This window comes from Castor canadensis, chromosome 6 (genome assembly GCF_047511655.1).
Source record: "Castor canadensis chromosome 6, mCasCan1.hap1v2, whole genome shotgun sequence".
Classification (NCBI taxonomy): Eukaryota; Metazoa; Chordata; class Mammalia; order Rodentia; family Castoridae; genus Castor; species Castor canadensis.
In genome coordinates, this window is record NC_133391.1 from 158253084 (window position 1) to 158267813 (window position 14730).

The 14730-nt window shown below is 35.0% G+C and overlaps 1 protein-coding gene across 4 annotated transcripts in view; it reads left to right on the plus strand.

Moving 5' to 3' along the window:
* The window catches only part of Cdh12 (cadherin 12), a 1151540-nt gene that overhangs the window by 807858 nt on the left and 328952 nt on the right, over nt 1-14730 (plus strand). The window lies entirely within an intron of this gene.

The window sequence follows — 14730 nt, forward strand, 5'->3', positions numbered from 1 at the left end:
AAGTGTTGTACCCAAAAATGTATTCATCAATCTTCAAAGTAACATACAAGTTTTATATATTATTGCAAATTCACAGAAATCTATTTTTTCTTTATGAAAAAGATATTTCAGCATGCTTATGTTTTACTGCTACTTTTTCTTTTATAAAATTTTCCCTCTTATTTAAAATAGATAAATTTTATCCACCAACCAAAATACACTTTTGCTACAAAAAGTAAATTTCTTACTTTTATCTTAATTTTCTGAATTCTGATCTAAATTTTTTTTTTCAGTTCTGAGTTCTGAACCCAGGGCCTCATGCTTGCTAGGCAGGTGATTTATCCCTTGAGCCACTTTGCCACCCCTGATATGTGCTGAGTTTCTTTGAGATAGGGTATTGTGGACTTTTATCTCAGGCTGGCTTCACACTGGAATTCTCCTAATCTCTGCCTCCTGAGTAGCAAGGATTACAGGCATGAGCCACTGGCCTGTGGCAAAATTTTCTAAAGACTTTTGTCATGGGTTTTTAAAACACATGTGTTAATAAAATACATGTTAATAAAACACATAGACTTAAAGAGAATGTAACATGAATCCAAAAACAAAAGGAAAAAACACAGCAGGAAGAGTATTTGGAAATTAATATAGAAGATTCTGACTTTTGACCATTTAAGAGAAACATATCATTCAAATGATAAGTCACGAAATCATGTCCATTCAAGCTCTACATTATTTGTACTATGTTTCTAAAAACTTGTCTTGTGGCCATGTATTTAAAGTTTATTAATAATACAGCAGAGAAGGTCTTCCAATGGAACCTTTGTTGAAAATGAACATGCGCCTAGGATTGCCACAACAATGCATGGGATCCCAGGTCATTTTTTTTTGCCAGACATCAATATAACATTTGACTCACCTAAATCAGTGTGTGAGTAATATTCTGGATGCCCAATTTCCAAACACAATAGTAACAAATACAGTGTAAACAAATAGGACCTATCTCCTATGTAGTGGCAATCTGCCCACTAGGAATCAGAAGCTGGTCTCACAGACCTGGGACAACACCTTCAATGAAATCCTTCAGATTTCCTAGGACACTCATGAGCCCATAGGTTGAGTTGAAGGCCAAAGAGAACTCAAATAGGAAGAAATAGATATTGAGGCCCAATCAGTTACAATTTAGAGCATGGTACCCTTCTCAGATCACATTTCTCAAGGAATGTGCTTCAAAATATGGAAGTCTCTGAGATTATTGCACAAAGCTTCTGCTTTTATGATTCTTCAAGATGTTGTTGGAATCTGACAATTACTAAAAACATTTTTATGGTAAGATAAAACCATAACTTAATATAATAAATAACCATTTAACTTAATATAATAAATAGTGTTTTAAAATCCAAGACAAAGTAAAAGATGGAATAGCTCTAAATTTGCTTCATTGATGCACATTGTCTCAGCTATGCTTGCAAGAAAAGGTAGACATGGCATGGAAGGTCCTGACAAATTCCTTCAGATTGAATCCTCACAACAGGTTTCAGTTACTATAGTTGGAGGTGATAAAGTCAACATTTTGTTGAGAAGTTAATGATACTTTTATTCTATCCTAGATAGATTATCAATTTACCTCCCAATGAGTAAAAAGCACCTATGATCTTGGATATGAAAGTTCATTGTTGACTCCAGAATTCCACCATTGAAATTGCTGTAACAGTATGGAATTTGTCCAGTTAACTGTAAAGATGAATTAGTGTTTGAACACATAAATTTACTAAAATTGGTAGGTCTGATATGTAACCCATTATTACCTTTGAGGAACATCTCTCCACATTGTTAAAAGGTAATGAAAATACATGGTTCTTAAGCAGGATACATGTCTAATGTAAATGAAATATCAGTTTCCATAATTTCCTTTCCATAGGAAACTAATTAATGTTTAATTTACTCTGCATTGATGGTTCTACATTTGGGAATAGAAAGATGATAGCATGGAAGCCAATCAAAGATACTATATGTATGTACATAAATATGCATAAATATATTTATATTCCTAATCTTTCTAGAAAATCTTTGAGTCAGCTAATAGAAATTTATATTATTATATTTAGGAGAGAAATGATTGTTAATTCACAAGTGCTAACCACAAGTGTTGAGCCTGAAATTTGACTTTTTGTCTCTTTGGAGAAACAATATATAAGAAAAACATAACTTATATGATTCTTATTATTGGAACCTCCAATCAGAAGTTAATTGAGTTAACTACACTGATTTTAAAAGAATTTCTTCATTTAGAAATTCAGAGAAAGGAGCTTAATGGATATTAGCCTTAATAATGGATTTATTTAAAGGAACATGTGATAATGTTGGCATCTTTTGAAGAAAGACCAAACTATGGTATTCCTTATAATGAATGCTAGTTTACTTTCTATACAAAGAAACCCCAAGATTATTCAAAGGTAAAGCCAATGTTTCTTGCAAATACATATTTTGAGTTGACTATAATATTAGATAAGTGTAAGATGCCCTATTATAGAATAAGACAAAAGCTAATTTTTTCTGTATTTTTAATGAGGGTATTGCCAATTGCTTGAAATAAACAAAAAATTTTAAAACATCTAAACTTTCATAGATGTAAACATGCATATGAACACTCATTAATATAACAAGGCACAATAAATTGGATGCTTGCACCAATATACTTAATTACATTTATATGTCTGTATAATATTGCTTTGGCATAGCCACAAACTATGCATCAAAAAAATACTGCCCATTTTATCCTCATATAAATTAGCAAAGTATGTTGTCAGTTAAAATGATTTGTAGTTATCAGAAATTCTTAAATCTACATTGTTTAAAAGAACAGAAAGATCAAAAGTTGAAACATATACAGATTAATTTCAGAGGCATATTTTTATTTAACATGTTTGATTAGAGTGCATGATAACTTAAGACAGAACTAAACATTGTGGGGATAAAATTAAGTATGAAGTTTCTCAGAATACAATTATAATAGGTAATCTTCATTGAGAGTTTCTCTTTGCCCGTTTTAATAGTGATACATAAATATATAATCTCCAAAAGAGTGCTACCAGGGATATTAAGAATAGGTATATTCTAAATATCAGAAAAATGAGGTACAGAAAATTTAATTAACTTCTCTGTGTTCCATCACCCAATAAATTTTGAAGATAATATTTAAGCTAGGGAGTCTTGTTTCATTGCACCAGAAAACCTCAGGCTTCATTATTCTGTTTGTCTCTCAGGTACTAATAATTCTGCCATATGTAGTATAATAGAGACACTCTTATGACTGTGGTGACACAGAAAGGTATGTGACTGTATCCAGAACATTGAGGACAGGCTTCACAGATGAGGAAGAACCTGAGACAAATCTTGTGTGTGTATGACTGTGTGTGTGTGTGAGTGTGTCTGTGTGATATTGAGGTTTAAGCTCAGGATCTCACAATTGCTAGGCCATGCCTCTCACAATTTTTGCTTATATTTCAGATAGGGCCTCATGTGTTTGCCCAGGACCAGCCACAGATGGAAATCCTCCTACATATGCCTCTCATATAGCTGAAATTATAGAAACAAACCACTATGCCTGACATCTTTGTTGATGTGGAGTTCCGTTAACTTTTTTCTCAGAGCAGTCTCAAACTGTGATCCTCTTGATCCTGTCTCCTAAGTATCGAGGATTACAGGTGTAGACTACTGAATCCAGCACTGGGATAAATCTTGAGAGATGATTTAATCTTTCCAGAATAGGTGGTATGGGGGAATTTTTTTATAAATATTGAGACCAGAAAAGTCAATGTGAGGGTAGGTAGCTGTATTTCAGTCTGCCATAAAGAATGTGAGCCCAACGCTGTGGAAAAGCTCAATTTTACAGAGGAGCCATATTTATTCCTAAAGGAATCAAGATCCAGAAAGGCGTCTTCGTGTCAATTCTGTTTACATTAATAAAATGGCCATTCAACAGCTATTTAAAAAATATTGCTCACAGAGAAATAGACATAAAGACATGGAGCATTTGCAAGAGAAAAATGGAGTTTTACTCAGCCATGAGGAAGAATGAAATCTTATCATTTGCAGGTAAATGGATGGAACTAGAGATCATCCTGAGCAAGTTAGCCAGACTCAGAAGACCAAAAATCGTATGTTCTCCCTCATATGTGGACTTTAGATCTAGGACAAATGCTGCAATGTTATTGGACTTGGGTCGCACGCTAAGGGGAGAGCACATACAGGAGGAATGAGGATAGGTTTGAAATCCAAAACTTGAAGTGTTTGATGTCCCCACTGCAGAGGAGCTAATACAGTAACCTTAAAGTGACAGAGGTCAATACGGGAAGGTGACCAAGAAGTAGAGAAGAGGTCAGGTAGAGATGAATCAATTTGGGTTGTAATACACTTGTATATGGAAGCAATTCTAGGAATCTCTCTGCATAGCTATCCTTATTTCAACTAGCAAAAATGCTACCTTTCTTATTATTGCTTATGTCTTCTCTTCAACACAATTGAAGAAAAGGGTAGAACAGGTTCTGCCTGGAAGCAAGGGGGTTGGGGAGATAAAGAGGGGATGGGGGGCAAGGGGGAGAAATGGCCCAAACAATGTATGCATATATGAATAAATGAATAATAAAAGAGAAGATTAGACAGGCTTGTTTAAGTAGTAATGAAATATTATATTTGAAGATTTGAAAGGTTGAGAGAAAAAAAGGGGTTACATACATTGGTCATTTAAATATAAAGAATGAAACATATTACACAATTGCCTAATATGCAATATCTACATAAGTTAGTAGTCAATTGCACAGACAGTGTAAAAATGAAGTGAAAAGTAACACAGGTTTTTGACTTCAGTTTCATTAATGTCATGTGAGAATTTGGGATTAAAAAAAAAATAAAATGATCAAGGTTATATGTTATGTATCTTCCATTACTTTGAACTATCTAGGTGAAGTATATTATAGATGTTTAGATATATTGACCTAGAGTTCAGAAACAAGTAAATGCTACACAAATGTTTGATAAACATCACACAATTGAGAAATATACTCTAGGAAAAATGACAAAAAATAATAGAATAACTGTTATTTTCATGAAGATGAAGAATTAGATCTCATCAGTGAAAGATAAAATATAAGTATTAGCTATTGCCATGGAAGATAAAACAAAAAAAAGTTTTAAGAATAAGGTATGGCAAAAAGTGTTGGACACTACAGATCAAATTAAATACCTACTGAAAAGCTATCTTTGTTCCTGGTAAATTTTAGAAAATTTTAGAAAAAGGTGAATTTTAGTGAAAAGTGTTTTATAATTTTCTGTAAATCTCAATTAAAACAGAAAGAGCTGGTTTTAGCCTGTGAATGACATTTAGAAAACAGCAGTGAAAGAGATTGAGGAAGGCCCCTTTGATATACCTGGTTTGTTTTGATGGGTATTGATTGGCTAGAGTTCTCCAGAGATCATAACCAATAGGATATTTATTTATATAGAAAGTAAGAGAAATTGGTTTTATGCAATTATCTTAGGCAGTTATGTAGGTAGAAATCCAAAAATTCAGCAGCGTAAGCTGATAGTGATCTAAGGAAGAGTTACATTCACACCTGAAGATAGATAACTGGAAAGAAAAATCTTTTTTGCTCAAAAGAGGTGATAGTTGTTTTATTAAGGCATTAAGCTGATTGAGTGTGTCCTACTTTACTCAGAATCCACAGTTAATTGTCATCATATCTAAAAAATCCCATCACATATACATGCAGAATGTTTGATCACATATAAGTGCATTGTACCTCAGTCAACATGGCTTATATGATCAACTATCATAAATTTATTATTTGCCATTCACACATACCTCTTTAAATCTCCCTCAATCTTCAAAGGACAATAGCAAGTTCATACTTCTGCTTAACATAATGCAACTAACCTGCATACAACCAAAAATGCTCTAACCTTCCCGTTAGAAGAATATGTCAAATCTATTGGTTTTATTTATTCTTCTCTTTGATATTTCAAAACTTAAATACTATGATGCAAATTTTTCAATATTTAAATACTGTGATTTATAGCCAATATGTTATGTGAAAGGGAATCAGAGAGGGATTAAAATAAAGGTACTATATAGATGATTATACACAAACACATGCAACACGTTTATATGAAAATAAGGAAGAACTTATTTGTGATGACTAAAATCCTACTTTCTATAACTTGGTAACCATAGATGATAATTTTGGCTACCTTCTTCCCCTACTCATTTTGTATTTTCTTTTTCCTCAGCAAGCAACACAGCTAGTGGAGTTCTTTATCTGGTGAGGTGACATAATGTTTGCTCTTGAATGTTCTGTTCTTATTCATTAATGATTCTGTTTAGACTAGATTAATGTAGTTTTCCATTGATTTTTATCACAAGGTAAGGTAATGTAAGAGGTGCCCTAAGGTTTTTCCTATATACTAGGCATACTATTTCTTACTTCCATTGTAGAGTAGCAGTCCATTTTCCCTTGGTAGTCAGTATCAATCACCCCAGCCAACTCAGTAACTTTCTGTTTTGCATTTTGATTCAGAGGAGTGAGGACTCCAAAATGGCTAAGTAGCAGTCTTTCTTACCTTTTGCGTCAATGAAGCCATTGTTATGTGTCCTGGTGGAGTGCTTCATTTTAAATTAAGACCTCTAAACTAGTAGAGCATGAAGTCACAGAGATAATAAGTAGTATTTCAGGCAAGATGTCATAGAATGGGGGAGGATACTCATGACACTCCCATATTCAATCCTTAATTCATGATGAGTAGATCCCAACTAAGGATTGATTCCTTGCTAGGAGACTAGCAGTATGATCTACTGAGATTGATTCAAAGAACATACAGTTTCCTAAAGAATCTTGCCACTATTCTTCTAGGTATTTCCCCCCTAGTTGGCACTGGAACTAATTCTTCAAAGGCCGATTCTATTCTTCCATCAAGCTAGCTGTTTTACACTGGTGAGGAGCATGATCAAACTGTTCATCCATGAGCATGGCCCATTACTGTAGTTTATTTGATATGAAATGACTTACATGATAAGAAGTAATAGAATGTGGAAGTGTAAGACAGAATACTATATAAATAAATCTAGTAATTTTTTTTGGACAGAGCATTAAATGCTAAGAAGTAAAAATTCTGTATCCACCAAAAGTACCTATTGTCTCTCCCTTGATAGTAGTGGTCAAAGTTAATTAACCTGTTACCAGGTAGCTTACTGATTACCTTGGGAAATGGGTAAATCACTGTTGACCTCTATTACTGGCAAATGAGGCCATTAGCAGTGGTGGTATCCATGTCAGCCTTAGTGAATGGAAATTCATGTTGCTGATCTTACACATAACTGTTACCCTCACCACCATAACTACAATGTTCATGAAACCATTGGGCTATAACAAGAGTGCTGGAAAAAGAGACTGAATGATAACCACATAATGGATCATTCTACCCACCTAATCATTCTACCCACCTTTGATTATCTAACCTTTTTGTGAACTTTCTCATAGAACACAAATATCTTCACATTTTTTGTACATTCAAAGGTCTAGCTATAATTTTCTTCTTAGAATTCCTTGTCATCAATTTTCCAATTATATGCCTTTTTTAGTCTCTTACATCCAGCCAAATCATTTGCCATATCCCATGAATAAATAAGTGATTGCATTTCTGTCCATTTCCTTTCTCTTTATTAGTTTTAAACGGGGAGTTTGTTGTGACATTCCCATATATGCATGTATTATACTCTAGTTTGATTCATCCTCTCTATTGTTCTCCCCTCTACCCCACTCCTCCTCTTAAAATAATTTCAGCAGGTGTCAATGTTCCATATTCATATATGTACAGAAAATACATCCATCATATTCACCCTCCTTTAGCCTCTTCATTTACCCTGTGCCTCTCACTAGTGCCTTCCCCTTAACATGATCTGTTTTACATTTCTGTCCGTCATTGTTTGTCTGTCATTCAGTGGGGATTTTGCCTTGTTATTTTACCTGTAAATATATTGTGTTTAAATCAGACCTCCTCCACTACTCTTCTTCACCTGTTTTCCCCTACCTTGTATTTTTTAACAGTTTTCAGTGTGTTTCCTTGTCTTGTTAAGCAAAATGAAAAACCAGATGTACTGCATGAAGACTGCCCACTGAGAAAATATCCCTTCTCACTGTAGTTCAGTGGTGTCCTAGAATAATTGCAATGTTGCTGCTATCCAATTTCAGATGGCAACCTTCTGTAAAACAGCCCTAGACTTCTATTCTTTCAACTGATTATGTAGAAAGCTTCATAGAGTGATAGGTGCAGACTAAATGGAGATGATAAAATAGTGGAGACCTTGGGCACTTGGGCTGCTTCCCCATGTAACTTATTTTCATCTGCAGGACATGCTTGGGCCTGATCTCCTATAAGCCACTTTCATTTGGCTGTGAACTGGTGCTGTACATACTCAACACTATGGCCTTCTCTGTCATATATCACAGAATTCATGATTTCTCAAGTAACATGGTAATTTAGTGTTCTATAGTTAAATGTTCAGCCTTTACTAAAGCCTAGCTGTAAGCATTACCTGATTCTTAACAATAAAGTAGGTATCCACCAAGGGTTGTAAGGCTCTGAAAGTTTGCACTGCAATTTACCAATAGGGATCTTCCACAGAGCATCCCTGTTAGTCATGGACAATTCGAACACCAGTGAGTTTTTTGAATAACAGCTTAAGTGGCAGAATGACTTACATAGCAACATGAACATGGTACAGAGACTTCTTTTTTTCCTGGGCTCGCCTCAAAACCAGCAGACTTTTTGTGTTGCTGGATAAATGAACCAGAGTAACACCCAAAAGAGGAAAACATTGCCTCTATGGGCTCATTGATTATAGGAAAGTCCCCAAGCAGTAAATTAGCCTTTACCTTAGCAGAAATAACTCACCACATCCCACACTACTTGGCAACTAGAAACTTCATGAAATAAAGACCTCTGAAATTTTGTCACATTTATTCCACAACCCCTTGGTAAGCAAATAATTTACCAATAAGACTAGAGTAGTTGATACTTTTTGGTCACTAGATCTGATCAGCAAAATGCTATCATTGTAATAGACATGCATGATACCTTGTGAAGAAAAGGTGTTTAAGATCATTGTGAACTTAATTATGGCATAGGGCTGGGTTGTTAATATACACTGGAGGCAGGCAGTACAGTTGTAATTCTGGCCTTGCCTATAGCAAACTGCCAAAGTAGTTCTTTACCTTCATAATTAGAAAAAATACTTTTTATATACAAATAGCTTCACACCAGGTTCCAGGGGATGCGCTAATTGTTCAAGCAATGAAACCTCATCTGGTATAGCAGCCACAGCTGAAGTCAGTACCTGGTTAAGTTTATGATAATCCATTGTCATTACCCAAGATCCATCTCTCTTCTCAATGGGCCAAATAGGGAAGTTGAATGGGCATGTGGTGAGGATCTCTTCCCCTACATCTTTCAAGTCTGTGGTGGAGGCACTAATTTCTGCAATTACTATAGGAGTTCAGTATTATTTTTAGTCTAGTAATTTCCTAGTTAGAAGAATTTTTGATGGTTTCCACTTGGGTCTCTTTCTACAGGTCAGAGTACCCATTTGAGGATTCTGCTAGCTACTAAGAATATATATTTCAGTTTTACAGTTCATTCTGAAACTGGAGAAATAACCACAGAATAATTTGGGGAGCTACTGACACTACAGTGAGACAGACTTTAGTCAAATTTCATTTATCATCTGAGCTCCATAAACTCTGGACTAACCTGTAGACCAGGATACAATTCCATTCTCCAGGAATTGATATCATTTCAGAGCCAGTGTTCAATACTCATCAAAAAGGCTGAATTTTTCCTTCTCCCTTATATACATGCACATTTTTAAAAGGATGCATGTCTTTTAAGGAGAGCTGGGAGAAAGACTAACAGTATGAATATTCAAAACTTTGCAGAGGTGTTTCCTCCATGGATCCCAGACATCCCTCATTTAAGAATCTCTGAGAGTAAACTGGTCCAGATGTGTGAATTGATAAGGGTCTAGAACTGTCTGCTTTATGTTTCAGGGTATATTTTACAAATTTAATCCGGACTTTTCTTATTATATTGATCAAACAAGAATTTAGTGGGCTTCCCATCTATCTCATTTCTCAGAACAGGATGCTCAGTTAGACAGTGCCTAAAGACTGTAAATTGTAGTGTTCTGATTGTTCTTCCTTTATGGTAACCACAAACACCAAACACCTTGCTTGTGGCCATTCAATCATGCCACTTGGCTCCTGACATACAAACATTCAGTTATTTTCACTGCACTTTGGCTGCCCAATTTTATGGCAGCAGTTCCCACTATTCTGAATTCCAGACTATAGAAAAGAGTGGTCACTAGGAAGGCAGGATTTACCTCACAAACTCTTCTCACAGGGTAGTGCAAGGTGAGTCCTCTGTACCCGCCAAGGGTAGGTGAGTAGGTTTTAAATGAGAAATTCAACATAATTCAATCTCTTTTTGACTTTGGATGCTTTCTACTGTAACCAAGCAGGTCTTGCATTTCAAATTCGTTTTCTGTGAGCAACTTTTCAAAGAAACAAAGCATCATAGTGCTTTCTAACCCTCCCAAACTGCAAAACTAAATGCAAAATCTCTGCTTAGTGTGCCCTTGTCAATAGATTCAGTTCAATACAATTTATGTTCCACCGACCATTAATCTGCACCCTCAGTATCCATTCCTACTTGCATTCTGCCTACATAAATTAGAAAAATAAAATGGTCCTTTTGATGTTTTGTGTACCTCCTCACAGGTCTCACGCTATAAGGTTAATGGATTACTGGGGTTTAAGTCTATTTACAGAATTAAAAGCAAGGAGACAGGGTAAGGTAGACTCTGAGCACACTCAGCAGCTCTGCAAGGAAACACTGCCTCAGGGGAAGCCATTACAATTTCCTCTTAAGATGTGGAGAGTCTTCTTCTGCTGGCAAAGAGGACTCATCAGAGTTTAGGGACTCAATGTCCCCAGCTTAATTTGGGTATTTGCACACAACTCCTGTCCAATGTTCCCTCTCTTACTTCTTCAGGATCATTGTTCTCACTTTACAGGCAGACAGTGCAAGGTTGGAAATTCAGTCTGCAATGCAGGTCAATCACTGAGGATAGGAATCCAGGCTTCAAAAACCTCAAAGAAACATTTAGACCATAGATAACTCTTGAACTGGAAACTGACTACCTGAGTTTGTCATTTTCTTTCTCAATTTGTCCAGTGATTTTAGAAGCACCCAATTTGTTTTTTGGTGCTGAGGTTTGAACTCAGAGCCTATACCTTAAGCCACTCCCCTAGCCCTATTTTTGTGCTGATTTTTTTTTTTTTGAGATAGGGTCTTTTGAACTATTTGTTTATTTGGCTTTAAACCACCATCATCCTGATCTCTGCTTCCTGAGTAGCTAAGATTAGGCATGAGTCACTGGCTCCCAGTTTGAAGCAATCAATTTAATTATGCCCTTTAGTTTCAGAAATATGTTTAAAGACATCATATGTGTAGTCATTCAGATTTTTGCCTCTTATAAGTATTCAGTGGGATATTGTCATTTCGTACTATACAACTAGTGCCACTTTATTACTTGAACTAGAGCACTAGTGTCTTCAAATATTAACAGATTAGAAAACGTACACCACAAACCCTTAAAACAATTCAAAACCTTGAGGTTTAAACATAAGCTTAAGCTTATGTTTCATTCCAGGAAAGGTGGTTCATGCCTATAATCCCAGCTATTTGGCAGGTAGAGATGAGAATTACTGTTCAAGCTAGTGTGGGCATAAAAATCTTTAGGAGGACTCCATTTTGAAGAACAAGCAAGGCATGGTAGAACACATCTGTAATCCAACTATGCAAGAGATGTAGGAAGACTGTGGTCTAAGGTTATCCCTGAAATAAAATCAAGACTGTTTCTGAAAAACAGCAAAAACTACTGGAGTATGGTTCAAGCAGTAATGTTATAGAACAATTGCCCACAAAATGCAAGGCCCAGAGTTCAAACCACAGCACTACCAAAAAAAAAAGAAAAAAGATACTCTTTCTCTAGAGCCACTGTCCAATATCTGTATTAGCCAGACACTCAATAGAGAAAACAGAGGGGTATGTGCAAAAGGGTATGTGTACGCTCATAGACAGATGAAAGAAAAAGAGAGAGAGAGAGAGAGAGAGAGAGAGAGAGAGAGAGAGAGAGAGAGAAACTTTAAGGAACCCCTCATGTGATTAAGGAAAGGTAAATCTAAACTATACATGGTAAGTAGGTTGCAAATCCAGGAATAGCCTCAAAATCAAAGACTGTCTTCTGCCAGAACACCTTCTGCTTGGAAGAGTTCAGTCTGTTTTTTAGGGTGTTCCTCTGGTTTGATGTAGTCCTGCCACATTGTTAGGGATATTCTGCTTTACTGAAAATCTACAAATTTAAGTGTTAATCTCGGCAAAAAGAAAATACCATCACAGAAATATCCACAAAAATGTGCGAGCAAATATTAGAACACCATGGATGATCCTAACACAAAAATTAACCATCACAGAGAAAATAGGCCCAGTGTAATGTCAATAAAGACAACATGATTGAAATATCTTTTATAAGAAAAATTTGCTGGTTTGCCCACCATAAAGAGAAAAACAAACAAACAAACAAAAAGATTTAAATTTGGTAGAACAAATTGGCAATATATGATTTTCTTATCCAGAAAGCAACCCAAGCAAAAAGTTGATGATTAGCTTGACTCATTATCGTGGACTGACAGGGCTCCTATGACTAAGGAGAAAGGTGACAACAAAGGGGACACCAAAAAGGAAGCAGTTTGGAACTACAAACACTAGCATTCCAAAACAAACTAAAGCTAGAACATCTTTGTATATGGAGAGAGTCAAAGCAGTGATGATAGAATTTCATTTGGAGGATTACTATAATATAATTGGGTTTGGTTTTAGTGAAAAAATAAAAAATAAAAGTGTGTATCTTATTTTAATAGAAACAATTTTACTACAAAAATGATTCATCTATTTGAAATTTCTTCTAAATTAACACAACATTAGAATGACATTTTGACCTAGGTGCATGACCCTTTGGACTCAACAAAAAAGCAAATTATATCACCAAATTTTTCTGATACATTTACAATACAGTTTCATGGGTCAATTCTTATTTATTTGCTTCCTTTCTGATGTATTTACTTGGTTCTTCAGTCATGTAACTTTTTGAGAAGCCCATAGTATAGCTTTCATTGTGCAATTTACTACTCAAATGTGAGCTTTTAATATTAGAGCAATTCCTCCTCATCTATGATCTGAGGCTCATAATATCAATTCAATCTTCATAGAAGTGTGTCTCAAGTTCTGTCTAATGTGTTGATCAAAATGGAAAACTCACATCTTATTTTTTTAAATGTAGATAAAAGGGAGCTTTGGCATTACATGATTACTTCAAACCTTCTGCTTCCACTTGACTCTTTCCTCACTTACATATCTGGGAAGATTTGCAGTATATTCAGGTTCCTAAGTAAAAATTTTGCTTCAGATGCATGCTACTGCCAAACAGTTCATTGCTGCGTATCACAGCATCTTTAGCTGTCTGCTATTTCTGTAGCCAAGTACTGGAAAAAGGGCTCTAGCCCTTTTTGTAAAAGCCTTTTTAGATAAGCCTAATATTTAAAGGTACACTTGATTCTTAATCATACATTTAAATTTTATAATCTCAATTTGAGACTATCATTGAAATAATCATATTTGAGTATGGTGATATAAAAATACATTTAAAAATAAAATTGCTTGAAATGAATATTTTTTATTATTCATTTATTCACATGTGCGTACATTGTTTGGGTCATTTCTCCTCTCTGCCCCCTGCCGTCACCCTTTCCTCCCCACCTTGCTTCAAGGCAGAACAAAATAGTGCCAATATACTAAATTCTTATCAAACAGTTGATATCCATTTTATGCTAATTCATCTATCTCCTTTACAAATTATTATTTATGAGGCACAACATAATTCATTGTTACTGAGATTTTATTATACTTTTTCTATGAAATGTGTATTAGGAACACATATTTGTTTTGCTCATAGACATCAAATAAGAAGCTTTCTTATATATCATATAATGGGATGACCACCTTGTAAGTGTCATTTGTTACATTCTCATACTAGTTATTAAATGGTTCTATTGCCTTTTCATATTGTTCTATGTCAACTGCAAACACTATTTTCCCCCACGGGTCCATGAGGGTTAGAATAAAACCTGAGATACTGAGCCAGAGAGAAGTTTGTTATCACTTCAGCATAGCAAATGCTGACAGCTTCCTTTGTCCTCAGGTAGCATAAGAGCAAAGAGCACAGGGCTGCATGGAATCCATTATAGGCAATGTGTTTTGTTTTAGAAAAACCCTGGAAATTCTAACTTTAGAAGAAGATATTATATAATTTAATGAAATGTTTAGAATGTTTACTGTTTCCTTTGAAAGAATACACTGTGAATTTTTCAAGGTTGCACTTTCTATACAAGACTAATATTAATATGAGACACTTATGGAGAATCATCTTCCAATATTGTATGCTCCACTGACTTATGAAAACAGCACCATATATTATATTAGACTAGTAAAATTAAACAAAATTTAAATATCTTCTTCTGTCAGCTAAGTAAATTGCTTAAATTGTAGTCAAATAAGTGTGTCTTTTCTATCTCACTTTCA